This window comes from Myotis myotis, unplaced genomic scaffold, assembly GCF_014108235.1.
Source record: "Myotis myotis isolate mMyoMyo1 unplaced genomic scaffold, mMyoMyo1.p scaffold_m19_p_1, whole genome shotgun sequence".
Taxonomy (NCBI): domain Eukaryota; kingdom Metazoa; phylum Chordata; class Mammalia; order Chiroptera; family Vespertilionidae; genus Myotis; species Myotis myotis.
In genome coordinates, this window is record NW_023416313.1 from 30788024 (window position 1) to 30808516 (window position 20493).

The 20493-nt window shown below is 41.9% G+C and overlaps 1 protein-coding gene across 1 annotated transcript in view; it reads right to left on the reverse strand.

The window, feature by feature from the left end:
* FRYL (FRY like transcription coactivator) overlaps positions 1–19039 on the reverse strand; it is a 246965-nt gene extending 227926 nt beyond the window's left edge. Inside the window, exon 1 of the mRNA XM_036333414.1 lies at positions 18841–19039. The gene's annotated coding sequence lies outside the window, so the exon portion shown is untranslated. The remainder of the gene's footprint in view (positions 1–18840) is intronic.
* Positions 19040–20493: the final 1454 nt, after the last annotated feature.

A 20493-nucleotide genomic window follows, 5' to 3' on the forward strand; every position in this document is an offset into this window, starting at 1 on the left:
TATAAGTTTTAAAAATTTTCACACACGTTTTAAAACGAGAAAGATGAAAAAAAAAGCAGCAGCCACCCATTCTATCCCCTTCTCCCCGCAGGAAGAGAAGGATGCTTGGAGCTCAGCAGCCACTGGCCACAAGAGAAAGCTCAGGACAATCACGTGTGTCACCTGCGGCTGGACAGTCTGTAAAATGCTGCCAAAGACAATCAAAATAATACACCAGGAACAACCAAAGAGCTATTCAAGGAAGTCATGGTTCAAATGTGAATAATATATGTAGGACATGACTTTGAGCAACTGATGGATGACAGGAAAAGAGCCCTCATTTGTCTTTCATACCAGGAACATCACCCTTCGATTGGCGTGGCGCCCCGACACGGGTGTGCGGAAGGAAATGTCACCGTAACTCCCGACTCCACTCTGCAAGGCATATGTGCACGATAATCAAAAAGCACAGGGACGACATCAAAACAAAGCACCAAAGACTTCAGTAAGGCTACCGAACAGAATGCAACGGTTTTCAACCGGCTCAGTATAAAGGGTACAGCCGACAGAAGTCGAGAGGGGCAGTGGGGGAAGGTGAAAGGGAAAAGAGACGCAGCAAAAAGGCTAGGATTCCAATTCTAAGTCCTGTAAAACGAAAAAACCTCCTCTGAACAGATTCCACTTGACTCGTTTTTAAGTTTTCATGAGGTATAACTCACATACCATGAAATTCACCCGTTTATTCATCATTTTAATTAGGCTATTTGTCTTTTTGAGTTGTAAGAGTTCTTTATACAGGGTGGGGCAAAAGTAGGTTTACAGACCTTATTTCTGTTGCTGTGTGTGTGTGTGTGTGTGTGTGTGTGTGTGTGTGTGTGTGTTTTGGTAATTCTCACCCGAGAATATTTTTTCCTTTTTAAAAAAAAAAAAAAAAAGATTGGAAGGAAGGGAGGGGGTGAAAGGAGAGAGAGAGAGAGAGAAGGGAGGGAAGAAACATCAATGTGAGAGACACATCTACGGGTTGCCTCCCTCATGTGCCCCATGATTGAACCTACAACCCAGGTACTTGACCTTAACCCAGAATCGAACCCGTGACCCTTCCATACACTGGGCAGTGCTCTAACCACTTAGCATACCAGCTAGAACCAGAGTTTATTTTTGTATTATTTTTAAATTATTGTATGATTTTCCATTCTAACAACCGTAAACCTACTTTTGCCAAACCCTGTATATCCTAGATAAACATCCCTTATTAGATACAATTTACAAATATATTCTCCCATTTTCATGGGTTGCTTTTTCACTTTCTCCCTGGTGTCCTTTGAGGCACAAAATTGGACTATGGATGAAGTCCAATTTATCTATTTTATATTTTGGTGCTTGTGCCTTTAGGAGTATATCTAAGAAGGCTTTGCCTAACCCAGGGTAGTAAGATTGACTCTTATTTTCTTCCAAGAATGTTATCATTTTAGCTATGACATTTAGGTCTATGATCTATTTTTAGTTAATTTTTGTGGATTGTGGGAGGAGGGCTTCAAATTCCTTCTTTTACATGTGGATCTCCAGTTGTCTCAGCACCACTGGCTGACAAGACTATATTTTCCCTGTTGTACTATCTTATCACCTATGTAAAAAATATATATATATCATAGGGTTTATTTCTGGACCCCCGATGCTAGTCAACTGACTTGTATGTACTGATGCTTTCTCAATTTAGATAAAATCCACATAATACAAAAATTAACCATTTTAAAGTGTACAGGTTAGTATATTCCTAATGATTTGCAACCAACATCTCTATAGTCCCAAAGCATTTTCAGCACCCCAAAAGGAAACCTGGACCTGTTAAGCAGTCACTCCCCCTTCCCCATGCCCCTGGCAGTCACTAATCGGATTCACGTCTCCATGGATTTACCTGACCTGAATATTTCCTATAACGAAATCATACAATATGTGATCCTTTGTGTTCAGCTTCCTTCATTTAGCATCATGTTTTTGAGGTTCACACACTTTGTAGCATTTATCAGTACTTCGTTCATTTTTATGTCTGGATATAATACCAGCTTTTGGTTATCCATTCATCAGTTGATGTACATTTGTGCTATTTCTACCTTTTGGCTAATGTAAACTGCTATGTAATTTGGCTAATGTAAAACTGCTGTGAATATTCATGTACAAGTATTTGTTTGAATACCTGTTTTCAATTCTTTTGGGTACATACATAAATGTGGAATGTTTGGGTCATATTGTAATTCTAGGTTTAACTGTTTGAGGACCCGCCAAAATGTTTTCCACAGCAGTAGCATCACTCCACATTCCTACCAGCAACTTATATAAGGATTCTAATTTCTCCACATCCTTACTAATACCTATTTTGTTTCCTGACTCATTTTCAAATTTGACATCCAGAACGTAACCCAGTACCCCAGATGCAGTCTAGCAGGTGCAGAAAGAAGTAAAGACTAACACCTTTCCTCTTCTGAAGCTCCTCCTCCTATTACTCCAGACTGTGATTCTATAAAGACTTTCTGGTAGCCACATTACATAGAGGCCCGATGCATGAAATTCACGCAAGAGTAGGCCTTCCTTCTCCCAGCTGCTGGCACCTGCCTCCCTCCAGCTGCCGGGAGGCATCCAGGACCCAGGCTTCCCTCACAGCCCCAGCTTTGGCTTCATCCAGAAGGTCGTCCGGAAGGATGTCCAGTCTAATTAGCATATTATGCTTTTATTATTATAGACTGAGTTTATTAGAGTAATTAAAATACCTAGGTTGTTTGGATTCAACCACATCGCCCTATAATTACACAGCTGTTTTCTGAACCCCATACACCCAAACTCCATTAAGTTATCATGTTAGCCTTGGCCCACCATTTCAGTCAGAGATATTATTTTCAAAAGTTAACCTTAATTTTTCATTTCATCCAAAAACTTGATAAGCATACTATCAATGTTTTCTTTCACATCATTACAAAAATATGGACAGTGACCTTCAGTATCTGACTAGAAATTTTTCTCCAGTTGTCATCAATTCATTTTTCATTATTTTTTGGAGGTGCTACTCAACCAATCATATTTTCACCTAATTTTATGGTCATCAGCCCACATTTTCCCCATTGTTACCAGAGAAAACTGTTATAAAATATGTGGCTAAAATCCAGTTACACTGTATCTTTTGAATTATCTTAACCCAGCCTAATAATCATATCTAAAAAGAAGTAGGGTTAGCCTAACATTGTCATTACTGAGGCCATGTAATACTTTCCTTTAAAATTGTAATCATAATCAATGTTTTAGCACATAAAATAATGAACTCAGATTAGATTATACTAGGTTTCAAATCATAGTTTGAGATCTTAGCAACATTAAAGTACAATACAATGAAAAAATATGTAGCACGCAAGGCAAAACAGGGAATAGATATCTCACGTGTTATATTTCAGATCACCAAGACAAATGTGTTGTCAATTTACTGTTAATTAAAAGGTTTTTAAAATTCTACAAGTCTCTCAACCATATAAAGTTCAATAGGAAAAAAAAATAATTAAACTAGTAAACTTTAAGAAGTTTTGTGTTCTATTCTAATAACAAATTATTTTATTGAAACCCATTTCCCTAATTCCTTTAAGAACCTATTCCTAGTCCAAAAATCTCTCCTACAAAGCCTTCACAGGTTGTTCAGTTTAAAAGTCTCTCTGCCTGCTACTCGCTTTGACACCCAGTCATCTGATGCTTGTATTTACTACTTGTTAGCTGGTAATTTTCTTATTGTCTGCAGCGGAATCCTGTGGAGGAGAGACGCTCTCATTCTTTTCTAACTTCATCACAACCAACAGTCTAGTGCAGGGGTGGACAAACTTTCTGACTCGAGGGCCACAACGGGTTCTTAAACTGGACCGGAGGGCCGGAACAAAAGCATGGATGGAGTGTTTGTGTGAACTAATATAAATTCAAAGTAAACATCATTACATAAAAGGGTATGGTCTTTTTTTTTTTTTTTTTTAGTTTTATTCATTTCAAACGGGCCGGATCCAGCCCGCGGGCTGTAGTTTGTCCACGGCTGGTCTAGTGCTTATAAAAAGCTAATTCATGTAATTTCACATAATATTTATAAACCTATAAAGAATTTAAAGTGAAAATTATCTAATAAATCTAAAGACACTGTGGGATCCTCTGTTTCTTCAGGGCGATCCTGGCGTGGTAACTCAACGGGAAAGCAGGATTCCCCAGGATGAGGCAGCCTGTGCAGGTGTCCAGGTAGTCGGCAGAGAGGCAGGAAAGAAATGAAGAAACGGAAGGTGAAGGAAAATGTGGGGAGAGTACGATTAGGGGCTCACGTGAAGCGACCAGGAAAGGACATCTTTCTTTCTGAAAGGGGAAAGCGAGGTACAGAGTAGACAGGGGTTAGAAACAGCAGGTTGTGTTAACAGAGAAAGAGAATGCTTGTTTAGCTTCCCACAGGTGTTCAGAAAGTACTGGATCCGTTTCCTGTTGCCCTGGTGACAAACTACCACAAACTTCGTGGCACAACACAACACAAATTTATCATCTTACAGTACTGGAAGTCAAAGTCCAACACAGTTCTCACCGGGATAAAATCAAAGTGTCGGCAGACCTGCATTCCTTTCTGGAAGCGCTACGGAGAATCCCTTTTCTTGCCTTTATGGGCTTACAGAGGCTGCCCACATTTCCTGGCTCAGGGCCCGTCCTGTCTCCAAAGCCAGCAACTGGTCCATTCCTTCTCATGAGGCCAATCATCTCTCTCTCTGGTCCTGACCCTCCCGCCTGGTTCTTCTTTTAAAGACCCTTGTGGTTACATTAGGCCCAGGGGGTAACCCAGGCTTCTCTCCCTGTTTTAAAGTCAGCTGATTAGCCATCTTAATTCCACCTGCAACCACACGCTTGCTGTGTGACACAGGATGCACAGGTTCCGTGGATTAAGCTGTGGATACCTTTGGGGAGGCCATCATTCTGCCTGCCACAAACACTATCTTATGTTTCACTTTCTTAGCTCTTTTTATTTAATCCTTGCAATCCCATGAGGGAAATCATCTTTTACTTATTTTAAACATGAGGACTCTGAGGCTACCCATGGCACCTCCAGAGATTTTAAGTAACGTAATCCAGACTGCCAGACTTACAGGAGCCTAAGTGCTTGTGGAACTGAACCAGTCAACCAGGATTCAGACAGCACAGCCTGCACTGGCCTATTTCTAAGCCCTTTGTGCATCTGTGTGCATGTGCACATGTACGTACGTGTGTGTGTGTGTGTGTGTGTGTGTATGTGCGCGCGCATGTGTGTTTTGAAGAAAACTGTAAAACAAAATAAGGCTTTTCTTGCCACCTAATTCAACCAAAACCATCTCTCCTCTCATTACTTTCTGAGATCTCTGGGCATGATTCTGTTTAAAGAAAGGTTTTTAAATCTCTACTCTCCATGCTACATTCCATTTAGGCTTTGGTGTATAAGAAGAGAGCATATGTTAAGAAACAAGGCTAGCCCGGCCAGTGTGCTCAGTGGTAGAACATCAACCTATAAACCAGGAGGTCATGATTCGATTCCCTGGGTTGCAGGCTCAATCCTCAGTAGGGGGCCTGCAAGAGGCAGCTGATCAATGATTCTTCCTCATCACGGATGTTTCTATCTCTCCCTCTCCTTTCCTCTCTGAAATCAATAAAAAAAATATATATTTTTTAAAAAGAAACAAGGCTAAACTCATGTGAAAAGGTGACATACTAGATGTGAAAATCCAGTGCATTTATGTATCTCTGAATCCTCTTACCAATTTTGGATGATTACAGAATTTAAATTAGTAGATTTCTTCCTAAATTGTACATATTTGAAACTATTTCTAGCACTCAGATCAACATATAGCTCATTATTTCTCAGGATCCCATCAATGCTAAGGGAACATACCTTTTTCAATGATTGCTGGAGCAATATAATTGATTTCCAGGTATCCCTTCTCATATAATAATGATCTATGATGTTCCTTGACTCTTCCCTAAACACTTGGGTAACAATAATTGTCTTTTTATGTCCTGAAAAAGGTTGGAGATACAGAATGGATATCGGGGAAGGGGGCTGTGAAAACAGCAGAAGCCTTGGTGTTAAGTGGTTGGCAAGTTTCGTGATTGAACTTACACCTCTAGAGCAGCCATTTTTAATTTCCTGGATTATGGCCTCTGCTTTGAGAATCTGACGAAGCTACAGACCTCTCACTAGAAAAATGCACGTGAGCATATACTTAAAGGTTTCCACACAACTTATTTTATTGAATTTTAAATCAATTCCCAACACAGATCATATAAAACCAGTCTTTGCAAGAATAGCTGTATGTCTCATTTTGGGGTTTGTGCCAAAATTTGCTACACCCAGGAATAAAATCCAAAGTATGCAATAAAACACAACAAACTTTAATTATTTCTGACAAGTGGATAGCAAAGGAGTGATGACTGCTGGCTGTAGAGCCTCTGGCACCAAAGCCCAGTTCTAGGAGAAAGCCCACCTTGTTTACATCATTCTCCCGGGAAAGCTGGGGAAAGCAGGTGTTAGAAGACTCCCGTCCCAACTGTAAGGGAAGAATAACGTCGACTGAATTTAATGAGTGTTTCCCAAAACCGTGACATTTTATACTTTTATATATTTATAAAGGAAAGTATATGGTTTCAGAAACTGGAAGATAAAAGATACATTTTAAATATTTGGGGGTGGGGTGGGGGGGGAAGATCATACCAGGCCTACTATGCTCCCATTACTTAATCATTCAAAATAAATTATGTTCAGAGTGGAGTACATGCATCCTTCAGAGGCAGGGTGATCAAGCCAATGGGGCGGAAATACTAGATTATTCATATGTGTTATCTTAAATTTGAGCTTTACTGATATTCCATATGCGAGGCTGACCACACCACCCTCTTGGTCCTGTGTCAGGCAACTTGCAGCCTCGTGGCGTTTGTGTGACGTATGCGGAATGTGACACATTGGCTCACTTGACCTCCGTTCACCTGTGGGCAATTTGAAAAGCAAAATTTTGGTGGTTTGGGGGTCAACCATGGTTGTTGTCGAAACACAAGATCTCTCCACAGCATCATTCCAACGTCCACTCTCCGGCTTCTGGGGTGACGAGAATTGCGTGGCAGGGGCAGTGGCAGCAGAGGCTCCTGGGTGGGACTTCCTAACCCTGGGCTGAAGCTATGGCTCCGTCCATCCGGCAGCTTCCAGGCATCTGGAGGCGAGTGCAGCAGATGCGGCACAAACTCTGGATTCCAGCTCCCCTTGTGGGGACCGCACCCTAAAACCTGCTGCTGGGCCCTGTAACAATTACAATGCCCTGTATTAAGCCTCGCCTACCTTACAATACTTGGAAGGGTTCCTGTTTGTGAAGTGAATGCACACACACAGTGTCTCCTAAAGGAAAGGGGGCAGTTTCACACCTTGGAGGGGCCATTTGTGATGCCCTCCCTTGTTTGTTCACGTTCCGCATATGGCAACATCCCGCAGCTTACATGGGCCCAATTAAGTATACTGGAAGATCTCATTAGAACTATTATCACCCACCAATGAATTTTGAAAAGATTTTTACCCCCCAAAAAGACCTATTAAACAATATATTAAACACTAGAAGCCCGGTACACAAAATTCGTGAAGGGGGGGGGGTCCCCTCAGCCCAGCCTGCACTCTCTCCAATCTGGGACCCCTCAGGGGATGTCCGACTGCTGAACCGGCAGTCGGACATCCCTCTCACAATCCGGGACCGCTGGCTCCTAACTGCTCACCTGCCTTCCTGCCTGATTGCCCCTAACTGCCCGACACCCCCACCCCCCACCACCAGCCTGATCACCCCTAACCATCTCTGCTGCCGGCCTGATCACTCCCAACTGCCCCCCCTGCCAGCCTGGTCACCGCTTACTGTCCCCCCCCCCACCGGCCTGGTCACCCCCAACTGCCCCCCCTGCCAGCCTGGTCGCCCCACACAGCCTGCTGTTCAGTCATTTGGTCGTCCCTCACTAACCCCCCTGCTTGGCCTGGTCGCCCCACGCAGCCTGCTGTTCAGTCCTCCGCCTGTTCATTTAGGTCGTGACGGCCCTTGGCTTTTTATATATTAGGATAATATTAGTAAAGCAAAATATAAGCAAGCAATAAGAAAATGGTAAGCAAGTTACCAATACTAAGGTTTTATCAAAAATTGTAAGGTAAGCAAGTGATTATCCTGTAAAATGTAAAATTATAAAACTTTTAGGAAAAAATCTTTGAGACCTAGGACTAGGTGGAGAGTCCATAGACATGACACCAAAACAAGAATTCATCCAAGAAAAAAATTATTAAATGTGGTGCATGAAAACTTAAAACTTTTTTGCTCTATAAAAGTCCAGATTTACAAGCCACAGATGGAAAAAAAAAATTTTTTTGCCTACCATCTATCAGACAAGGACTTTTATCTAGGATATATAAAGAACTCTCAAAACTCAACTATGAAAAACAATCCAATTTGCTCAGTAGGAAGACAATAGGTTTGCCCATTAAGAAAAAGCAAACTAAAAACACAATGAGATATCACTACACAACTATTTGAAGGACTAAAATTTTTTAAATAGTGAAAATATCACATTCTGGCAAGCATATGGAGAAACTGGATCTTTCATACATTGCCAGTGGGAATATACAGCCACTCTGGAAAACAGTCTGGCAGTTTCTTATAAAACTAAACATGCTTACGCTACAACCCAGCAACTGCACTCTTGGAAATTTATCCGAGAGAAAGGAAAACTTTTGTTCACAAAAACCTGTATGACTTTATTCATAATAGCCCCAAACTGGAAACTCCTACAGGTGAATAGTTAAACTGTGTGCTGTGGTACATCCATACAATGAACACTGCTCAGCAATAAAAAGAAATGAACTACTGATATATATGACAACTCAGATGGTTTTCTAGGGCATGTGCTGAGTGACTCAAAAGTTTACATACAGAAGGATTCTATTTATGTAACATTCTCAAAATGATACAGTTATAGAGATGAAAAGAAATTAGTGGTTGCCAGGAAATAAGGATGAGGAGGGTGGGAAAGGAGGTGACCTTGAGCTACACAAGGATGTTTCTTGGCAGTGGTAGAACAGTACTATATCTTGATTGTGGTAGTGGTTAAATGAATCCACTCATGAAATGTTATCACATTGCATAGAACCACACACACACACACGAATGAGTGCATTAAAAACCATGAAATCTGAATATAGCTACTGACGAGTACTGTACCAATGTCAGTCTCCTGGTTTAATGTTACGTTATGTTAAATGTTATGTTATGTAAAATATTAAAACTAGGGGGTGCTGAATGAAGGTTACACAGGACTCCCTGTACTATTTTTGCAACTTCCCACGAGTATATAATTATTTCAAAATAAAAAGTTATTTAAGCAATGACATTCAATCATACTTGTCTTAAAAATCACTAATATTTTAAGTGGAATCAAAAGCATGGAAATAATGCATTCTAAAATGTTTTTCATCTATCTCATTTTTGTTCATTTCTTCTTATGAACATAATATGTAGTATATAGTTTACAACAAACTTACACATATTAGAAATGTAGACACAATTTTTTATACTTCTGGGTATAACATAAATGTCTGCAGACCTCTGTTATAGAGGCTACAAAAGTCTAAGATTCTATCTATCCCTTAAACTTTTTACTTGGGTAAGTATTAGTATATGCTAGAACAGGAAAAACACTGGTCTATGAATAAAAAACAAAACAAAACTCAATTCTGTCCACAGTTCAAACAAGTCACAATCTCATTTCTTAGCTACAAAATGTAAGAGCTGCAGCATATTATTCCCAAGGCCACCCCGCTCTAAAAACATGACTCTATGAATTCCAACAGATAAAGAAATCTACAAGTAAAACCCTAACCAGTATTTACTTAAAGTATAGTAAGGGTTCAGTACTGCCAGGAATATTAAATACAAGACATAGAAGTCTAAGTTGTCAACACAAACATAGAAAAGGGCATCTATGACGATAACTCTACCTCAGAGAAAATAAGTTAATTGCCAAAAGATCCAGTTTAAATATAAATATCTAGGTGACAGGCACATGTGGCATTTTACATGCATCCTCACAGTTCTTTAAGGCCTCTAGTTTCTGCTCATGGCATTCATTATATTAGGTTCTATGTTACAGCAAGTATCCTAGTGTACAAACTTGGGGTTGTGAAGGGTCTCCCAAGAAGTAGAATATCAAGGCATGCGAAAAAGAATTATTCTCCATCCACTTGAGTTAGACTTAAGACTGAATTAAGAGGACCATTATGTGGGAAATTAGACATCTACCCCACCCTGTTACAGCACCTTCTGCTATCCAGAATATTACTTATCAGAAACATAGTCCAAAACCAGGAAAGAGGCAAGAGTCCTCTAAGCAGTAAAAGCCCATATAACAAGGACCTAGCACTAATGCTCCATGCACATGACAGCCCTTGGATCCCCACAGAGCCTTCTATCATTTTTACCCACCATTCATTCAACAAGTGTAGTTATGGGTGCTAGTCTCACAGCACACTAAAAATATTAAATTAGAAAGGCAAGGAAACCTCCACAGACAGGTGTGATGAAAGCAAACAAAGAGATACAACTGCCCAGCTGGTGTGGCTCAGTGGTTGAGCATCAACCTATGAACCCAGGAGGTCACAGTTTGATTGCCCGTCAGGGCACAGGCCTGGTTGCGGGCTCGATCCCCAGTAGGGGGCATGCAGGAGGCAGCCAATCCATGATGTTTTTCTCTCATCATTGATGTTTCTATCTCTCTATTCCTCCCCTTTTCTCTGAAATCAATTAAAAAGTATATTTTAAAAAAAAGAGAGAGATACAGCTAACAGTAAAGGAATAAGCAAGTCAACCCTAAAAACCAGACATGATTTAGAAAGAAATGGTGCCGGGAGCCGGTCCATGCTTGCTGTTTCAAGGGACCTGGCATATATGGCATACTGTTCTTAATATGTTTGCTCACCTTCTTGGCACTATGTGTTTTAACCAAAGTCTCTGAGAAAGGTTGTTTCCCCAGGTAGGGATTTTCCCCTGAAGTTAGGGAGGGAATAAAACCTCTTAACTAAGTGCCAGGCGGGTAATTAATCACTTTAACTACGAACGATCATGCTTAAGCTACATAAGAAACACCCTAACCTTTGTAATAGAGATTGATAGGATTGGAATCAACTGGTATAAATACAGATGTAACAACACAGAACTCAGAAGACAGAACCAGGAGGCACAGAACCTACACAGAACATTCTCTAGAGACAGAAGAACTTCGCTGGGGAGAACATGGCAAAAGATCCTGGACTGAACCTGACTATAGAAATTGGCAAGAGAACCTGACTAGAACCTGGTGACCGAACCTGGTTGGAGAACCTGGACAGAACCTGGCTGGAGAACCTGGAGAACCTAGCAAGAGAACATGGACACAGAACCTGGCTGGAGATACTAACCAGAACTTCGCTGGAGATCCAGAGCAGAACTTGGCTGGAGAACCTGGCTGGAGAACCTAGCAAGAGAACATGGACACAGAACCTGGCTGGAGATCCTGGCTAGAGATCCTGGCTAGGCTGCTGATCAACTGAACACTGTCTCCGTGTCATTCCTTCTTCGCCGACTCCGTCCACACCTTTGGGGACCCCTGGACCTGCTGGGGTTGGACCCCAGCAAAATGGTTTCACCAACAAATGGTGGTCTGTATATTGCTGACTGAGAAGACTAATGTCTGGAGGTCTTCTGCAAAGACACATAAATCGAACCACCAAAGCTATTCTTTTTTACCAGTATAATAGAGAGCATAATCCATCTTCAATATTTTAATGGAGAACAAAACCGAAAACGGCATTTAAATTACCTTTCCAGCGTTCTTCAGCATTGAACTAAATTATATCACATCTAAATATTCGCATGAAATAGAGACATACCAAAAAATAGAAGAGAGAGATAAATATCAGTGAGAGAGAGAAACATCGACCGGCTGCCTCCTACACATCCCCTACCAGGGGATGGAGCCGGCAATCGGGTCATGTGCCCTGACCAGGAATGAACCGGCAACCCCTCGATGCATGGGAAAATGTCCAACCAACTGAACCACACAGGCCAGGGCTACAATCAAATATTTTATGACCTAAAAAATGACGCTCCATTGCAGTCAGTAAAAAAAACCTGATATCCCTTCCTCAAGTCCCAGACACCACTTTAACCTCTCTGAGGTATGGATGCTCTGAAACAGAGATAGGTCTTACAATTGCTATCACCCAACAGCAGGATGTAGTTGGTGAAAAACCATATGTTGACAGTTCCTGGAGATTTGGAGAAAGCGGTGGCTCAGGTTTGATAGAAAATGGCCATTCAAAATAATCTTAAAAAGACAAAGAAATGATCAGAAGCCTGTAAAATTATCCATGGAGATAATTACAGGAAATTCTCAAAAATAAACTGTATCATTTTACCTTAAAAGACAGTACATGTAAGTACCTATCACATTATTTAGTAAGCACTCAATACATTTAGCTACTCTTATTATTACAAGATGAAGAATAAGGACTAGTAGAGCTGATGAAAATATCTATGGTCACAGTAATCAGGCAATCAATAAGCACTTACGTGCCTACGAGGTCACCTGCATTGTGCAAGGGCACATGAAAGTTCATCATGATCAACCTAGGAAGCATGATTTTTGATCAAATAAATGGTGAGTGCACAACACAACAGTTTGAAGCAATAAGTAAACAGCACATTGTATTCAGCAACGATTAGAACTTACTAAGTACTTTCCACTTCTTTTAAAGTACTGTCCTTTATTTAAGTCCAGTATGCAGAACTCGAGACATAAATTGTTTACTTGAAGAGACTCACCAAATGATTAAATGAATATAAAGAAGTGTCACCAAAATGAGTCTTATGATATTCACGGGGCGGGGGGGTGGGGGTGATCCTCTTTCCCCATTACTCTCGGGGCTTAGGTAGAGTAAGGATTTAGATAAATTCCCTTTTAAAGAAAATCTTTTTATAGTTGGCGCTACACACATCATGACAGACCCTCTCCACTCCTAGGGTTAATACACATTGGGAGAGACCAATTTATACAGGAAGGCACATTAAAATATAATTTTCCATGTATATGAAATGTCCAGAACAGGCAAATGTATAGAGATGGAATATAGATCAGTGCTTGCCTCGGGCTAGGGAGGGAGGATGGGAATGTGATGGGGTGATGAAAAAGTTCTAAAACTGTTTGTGGTGGTGGTGCACAATTCTGGAATATACTAAAAACCACTGAATACTGTACACTTTAAATAGATGAGTTGTATGGTACATAAATTATCTCTCAATAAAGCTGTTATTTTAAAACTCTGACTCTTCACAAATCTTGATAAATTCATTAACTGGGGCATTATGGTCAAACTCCATAGGATACACCAGTCTGTTAGTCTTCCTGGCCTCGGTGATCCCATCACTGACAGTCACACAAGGTCCCTTTCTTAACAATCCAGTCCCTTACCCACAAATACACTGATCAAGCCACAAGCATGGGGGGAGGTAGGGGCGCCCATTTTGTAAAAGTTAAAAATATTTCACACTGTATTTTAATACAAGTGATTTTTCAAAATAATTATTTTTATAACATTGATAAAGGCACCTATTTATTATAGTATTTTAAGTTTAAAAGAATGTGTTAATACTCTATTGGCATCTTTGAAATGAATGATCCCTGAAGGGTACATGGAAAAAGACACACCAATGTTTGTAGAATTCCAGAAATATTTTGCCACATCATGGGAATAGGAGAGTTAAAAAAAAAAAAATCTAGCGCTCATACATTTAATGTAACAGGCTCCATGGAGCCCAATCCACCCCTAGGGAAGACCAGGTTTGTTTGCTAGGACATTTTGGAAGAAGCTACATAGAACAATAAACAAGAGTGAGTAACTAACTCACCTAAGCTGGCACTTTGCTTTCCTGCCTTGAATCCACACGTACATTATGTCTATTTAAGGATCCTACTCAGAGGAGCTCATAACTTGTGGTGGAGACAGACTTATCCTCATCTTCCATAGACTTAACCTCAGCTTCAATGTCTAGAGCTCAGTGCCTGGCATGGTGCACCAAGTAGGTGAAACTCTCAACAACAATGTGCTGAATGAATGGAGATTTTATCAGCTAATTGGCCACCTGGCTGTGCTTGCAGGTGGATTTCTGTTTAGGAACCTTTGGGAAACCCTTTTTTCCCCTCTGGGCCAGCCTTATGAAGCACTTGAACAATAGAATCTTATCACCTAGTTCATCAGCCTAAACTATAGCTCCCTTTTTATGAGCAACTTCCTGGTAGAGTAAAGCCTTCTGTACGGTCCTTCTTTGGCTACCAGGAGAAGTGCCTGTTGCAGTTTCAAAATAAGTTTAATGTTCTCTAGAGATGAGAAAAATCAAGAAATGGGAAAAGAGTATGCTTAGAGTATATACTCAAAATGTATTTTAGGGTAAAGGCAGATACTATTCGGGGACACAGGTTTTGATCAATTTTTGAAATGATTATGAGGTCTATTTTGGAATACAAACATACTGGTGGCAGCTTTATAACTCAAGAAAAGTTTAAAAAAACAACAACACAAAATTACTGAGCCCGGATAAATAAGTGTATAAAAATTGATTACCTTTTTCCATTCCCAGTAAATACAACTTACTAATTAAAATTGTCAAATATGATAGTTTAAGGCAGTCCTATCTAAAAAAAAAAAAAAAAAAAAGAAGGGAGGAAAACAAAGAATAAACACCAAAACATTACCAATGGTTATGTGATAAGAGCAGTGTTACAGGAGTACTTTTAATTTATAAAATATACATTTCTTTCAGACTCATATTTTTCAATGAGCATGTGATACTTTGGTGGTAAGGAAAATAAAGATCTTTTTCCCTCTAAACAAAACATACATTCACCACCAACCCCAAATATAATTTTTTTGAACTTCTATACAGCTTACGGTTTTTATAGAATACTAGTGGTCTAATAAAACTGCTCAAGTACTTTAGGCAACAGCAAGAAGGTGGGGTGGGAAGGGAGGGCCTCTAACTTTTGTAAATGGTCTTTACCAAAGTCCAAAACCTAAGGAAGAAATACCCACATAACCATACTACAGGTCAGAGCGTGGCTTGTGCTGTAAAAGGGTATTTTACAGGAGCAAGAGGAAAGAGCAGTCACTTATGATTAGGAGAACAGAAGTAAAGCTTGCAGACAAGATGACATCTCAGCTGGGATGATCCCTTTGGTGAGGTAACAATAGTTGAAATACAGAGCACATGCTCTGCCCCCCTAATTTATTACAGATAAAAATAGTTCAAGTAGAGAACATACACCCAGCCGACCCCCAAACATACTTCGTTTTTAAATTTATTTAAAAATATATAAAATCTATCTCACGTGTAGGATCTAAAAGGCACACACAAAATGAATGAGTAAACAAAACAAACAAAAACAGACCCACAGATGTAGAAAACAAGCTGATGGTCACCCAAGGGGAGAGGGTGGCGGGGAGGGTGGGAGGATGAGACTATCTGTTGTACAAAGCAATGAAAACTTTCCAACCCCACCTAGGTTTCTCCTATTAGTGCGCTATTCCTTTACCATTTTGGCATCAATCCTGTGTCGAGGTTACTCTGCACTTGTCACTGCACTGAGATACAGTCTTTTTCTTATGGATGTTAATTTTGCAACTTCCCATTAAACTGTCTACCTTTGAGAGGAATGACTGCCATCCAGTTCTACTTTATCTTCCCATAATACTCCTTAAATAAATGGGTGCTCAACAGATGTTGACAGATTAAACCTAGTTCTAATAATTGTGACAATGAGCTATTACTGTCACTAAAGATGTCTGTGGAACAGATATTATAACAATAAACAATTAAATCACATTTTCGTACACAGAACAAAGAAGTTAATATATTTTCCCACAGTTACTGAACCAATTGCTGTACTCTGGTTTACCTTGTTTAGAAAGGTGTTTATTAAAAAATAAAGTACTTCAAGCCACCTGTATAGAATATCATCTTTTTCTGTCACAAAGACCTAAGACATTTACTGGGTACTAGGAAGGCGCTAGGTGGCACAGTGAATTTGCACAGAAATGGAAGGCAGTCCTAGTTACCAAAGATCTCAAGAGAGTTCACAACTCGAGAAATGTCTTGGTAATGTCTATACATAAGACAATGTGTTTTTTAAAATGTGAAAAGCTCACAAGAAAAATATATTTTCCAGGAAACACAATCTAGATATTTCAAAGATAATTCTTTCTGAATGTGTTCGTTATATGTGCTTTTATAAAAGTTCAGAAATTCTCTCCTGTACTACTTAAATAAATTGGTAAGTAAACCAAGATAGAAATTTGGAAACATGTTTTAATTTTCTACTTTCTATCATGTAATGGGGAAAAGGAAGATTGTGCCCGCAAGCTTGCCTGCCGTCCTTATAACAGACGAGGATTAAGAGGGGTGGGGGTTGGAGGTGGATATTAGATGTAACAATACCAGTTAATATCAGGATTCCTACAGCATAGGGAATATAGTCAATAATACTGCCGCCTCGAAGGACTTGTATACATGTATATAAGCCATACCAATGGACATGGACAACAGGGGGATGGTAGCATGAGTGTGTGTGGGGGGGAGGTTGGGGGTTAATGGGGGGGATGAGGACACATTTGTAATACCTTAACTAATAATAATAAAAAAAAAATGTAAAAAAAAAAAAAATAATAATAATAATAATACTGCCGCCTGGCTGGTGTGGCCCAGTGGTTGAGCATGGACCCAGGCACCAAGAGGTCACTGGTCAGATTCCTGGTCACAACACATGCTCAGGGTTTCGGGATCCATCCCAGTAGGGGGCGTGCAGGAGGCAGCCCGCAGCTGGATGAATGTTGATTGATGTTGATTCTCATGATGTTTCTCTTTCCCTTCCTCTCTCCCAAGTAGTTTCTCCTTTGTTACTGCTGAGTCTGTTAACTTGTCATGTTTCATATCACTCAGAAAGTTACTAAATAGTGTTTTAATCAACACTTTGGGAAACTGTTAGTATTGCTTTAAAAAAAATAACAACACTGGGCCAGGTGTTCCGACAAAATTCACTCTTCTACATAAGTAATTTTACAAAAATCACTCAGAATGGAAGAAAAGACTGGATGGAATGTTATTTTTTATGAGTAGCAAAAAAAGACTACAGAGTAACATACCCACTGCTACTTTGCTACTTTGTTTATAGGAATGTAACTTGCACATGCAAGTGCTCTACTAAGTATGTACAAGAAACTGTCAAAAATGAATGCTTATGAAAACATTCCTTTTCTAAATAAGGTCTCTAACAAGGAATGTGCTGTTTCTAAATATGATTTCTTTAGCAAGTATCGACAGGTACAGCATAGCACTAATGCTCAAGATGAAAACACCTTTTATGCTTGTTTTATTGATAGTAAAAGTTGGTGTTACGTATAATGCCTATGAGTTCAATAGTAGAAGTTAACTTTACCTTTTGTAAGAAGAAAAAGAAATTAATAGAAGATATCTGCTAGGCAGAACTGCATTTTAGAAAACTATTTCTATCCGAAGTCTATTTCTTCCTAATCTCATAGACCCTGGCAACCTGGTTTTCTGTTTTCTTTTTTCCTTTTCCTTCTAAAAGAACCTCAAGTAAGTCGGGGTGATACTTTCCACAGTTCAAAGGTTAAGGCAAGTTTGGCTCTACAGGGAACTCTTGACCTCTCCATCACACCCCCACCCCCGCCTTTTTTTTTTTTTTTTTTCTTTTTTTTTTTTTTTTTTTTTTTTTGCCAAGTTATCGTGATCTGAGAGAGTTTAATGCTCCCAGATGATTGCAAATGCACAAGAGAAAAGATTTTAAGTGCTGAGGAATGAAACTGGGATGGGAAGGAGATCGACAGCAGTCAAGAACCATTTTTCCCTAGAAATCAGCCTCTCCAGGACGCAGGAAACTAGCTTACGCCCAAAGAACCTGCCCACAGAAGCCACAACTTCCATCCATCCGCAAAGAAAAGTTGCAAGAAGAGCTCAGCCGGCGAAGGTGCGAGCTTACAGCAGCAAAGACACTCAGCAGGCCCGAACCGCCCTCGGGCGGTGTCTGCGGCGTCGATTGGGCCACTCCAGCTCCGGAAAGCTCTGGGTCTGGGGGTGCACAGCCGACCCGTAGCGACGCGGGCACAGCGTCCGCATCCGCACCCCTCCCAACTACCGCCAGCAGTGGGCGGAGAGACCAAAGGAAAAGAGGGACAATGCTGGGCCGGGCAGGCTATTCCGCGCGCTCCGCCGGTCTCCAGCACCCCTTCCGCCCGGGGCTGCCAGCTGCCGCCCCAAGTTGGCTCCTCGGTCCACCCTTCAAGGCCAGGGCGGCGAAACAGTGGCCGCCGACCTCCCTCCGCCTCGCCATCACCGCCTTCCTCCCTGCCCCGCGGCTCCGGGAGTCCAGGAGGAGGCGGCGCGCGCTAGGGGAGGCGGGCGCGCGAAGGGAAGGGGGCGCGCACGAAGGGAGCCGGGCGCGCGGGGGAGCCGGGCGCGCGGCGCTCCCCGAGGACCCGGCGGATTTTCGGTTGAGACGGGGGCTGAGCTTAGTGTCCGTTATGAGTCTTGGCTCGGGAGGAGCAGCCTGCCAGCCATCCTGGCCCGCCTCTCCCACCGCTTCCATCGGACAGCCAGGCGAGGGCCGGCGACCTCGTCTCCCGCCGGGGCTGGGGCCGCCGGTCCGCGGGCACCTCGGCGCCTGCCCCTGGGGCTGGAAGAGAAAGTGAAATGAAGCGCCTTTCCCCCAAGCAACACCTACCCGTCCCCAGTCCAGGTGCAGCTGCCTCCTCAAGCGCCGCTGGTCCCCGCCCTCGGGCCCCAGGCTCCGTTCTCTTGACAATGGCGCGTCCCCTTTAAGGAATAATCCGATCGGAACCGATCCGTGGTTAAACCTCCCTCCGCTTCTGATTTTAACCGGATTGCTCCCTCTCCCCCGAGCCCGACGGGCGCTCGCCTGTGCTGCGAGCTCTTACCACCCTTCCCCGCCCCGCCCACTCCCTCACCTTGCTGATTGGCGAAAAACACTACAACAGGAACAGCGATTTTCGCACTCCACTGGCCAGTCCGGCCGCCGCTCAGAGCTGCCCCCACCCCATCCCGCCCCTTTTCCCGGGTTGGTCCTGCCTCTAATCACTCTCTGTCTTCTACTCTATCGTTGCTTTGGAGAACTGGCAGTCAAGGCTCACCCTCCCGCCTCCGGAAAGCGAACTTTATTTTTATTGGTAAAAAGACATCTTCCTGTGCACCTGATTGGGCAAGGAAGGAGTGAATCTGCACGCCCCTTATCCATTATCGCTCTCCCTTTACGGGTTCGAGAGATGCAGCCTCAAAGTCCGCTCTATTTTGCCTTTTCCTAAGCGCCTTTCCCTTTAAATGTGGATAGGGACAAAACCACAACCTGTATTGGAGAAAGCCGGAAAAGGAGAAGAGAAAAATTCAAACTCTTCTCCAGATGAATAGTATTTCCCGAGCTGGAATCTCACCCAGTGAATGGAGTGGTTACAATGAATTAGAATGCCTGAAACTCTCGTGCTGACTCTTCCTGCGATTTACAGAACAAGTTTTCACTCCCCGTCCACACCGCTCCTGATTCCACTGCATTTCCCTACCCCGAAGAGCTTTAATGAAGCTATCTGCAAACCCGGAGGTGTCCTTGTCTCGCGTTCATTCATTTAAAATATTTAAATACTGTCCTTGAAAAGTTCCGTTTAATTCACGTCCTTTGTTAAGTTACTCTTAACAGGAGAGTTAAGTTACTCTTCTGAGAAGATTGAGTAGATGGTCCCCTCATGCCAACTTCAAGTTGACGTCAGTCCCCCTTGCTAGAACTGTAGCAGAGGGAACCCGGCTAAGCCCAAGCCGGCGCCAGAAGGCTACTCCTTGAGGGGAAGAGGGCGCCTGGCACTGGAAGATTAACTCTGCTGCAAAACCTCACGCCTGGAAAGAGGTGAGGTTCTACCGCAGGCTGGAGGGATCTGCCCTGGAGAGATCATCCCTGAAGGGATGTCCCCACTTTGCCACTGGAGCTGTAAGAACGGAAAGGGTTGTGACTACTAAAACTGGGTATGGTTAAGTGCTTTTGATACCCATCTAAGAATGTTAGGGGAAAACGTTTAAGTTTTCCAATTAAGTTTGACACTTTGGACCTCAGAATATTTTAGTGCATTTGCAGTGATAGCTCAGCGGAACCCAGTGGTGCCAAGAAAGCAGCAGTGCTCAGCAGTGCCCTAGAAGGGGGGGTTAGTGACAGAAAGGGACATAAACATCTGTAGTCAATAGGACTTTTCTGTGAGTGCAGGTGAAAAATCTCCTGGGGATACCCATTAACATCAAAGAGTGAGAAAAGGGAAACATTGTAGGTGGTGAGGACAAGAGACAGGAAAACATCTGGATTATCCTATCTAATAAAAGA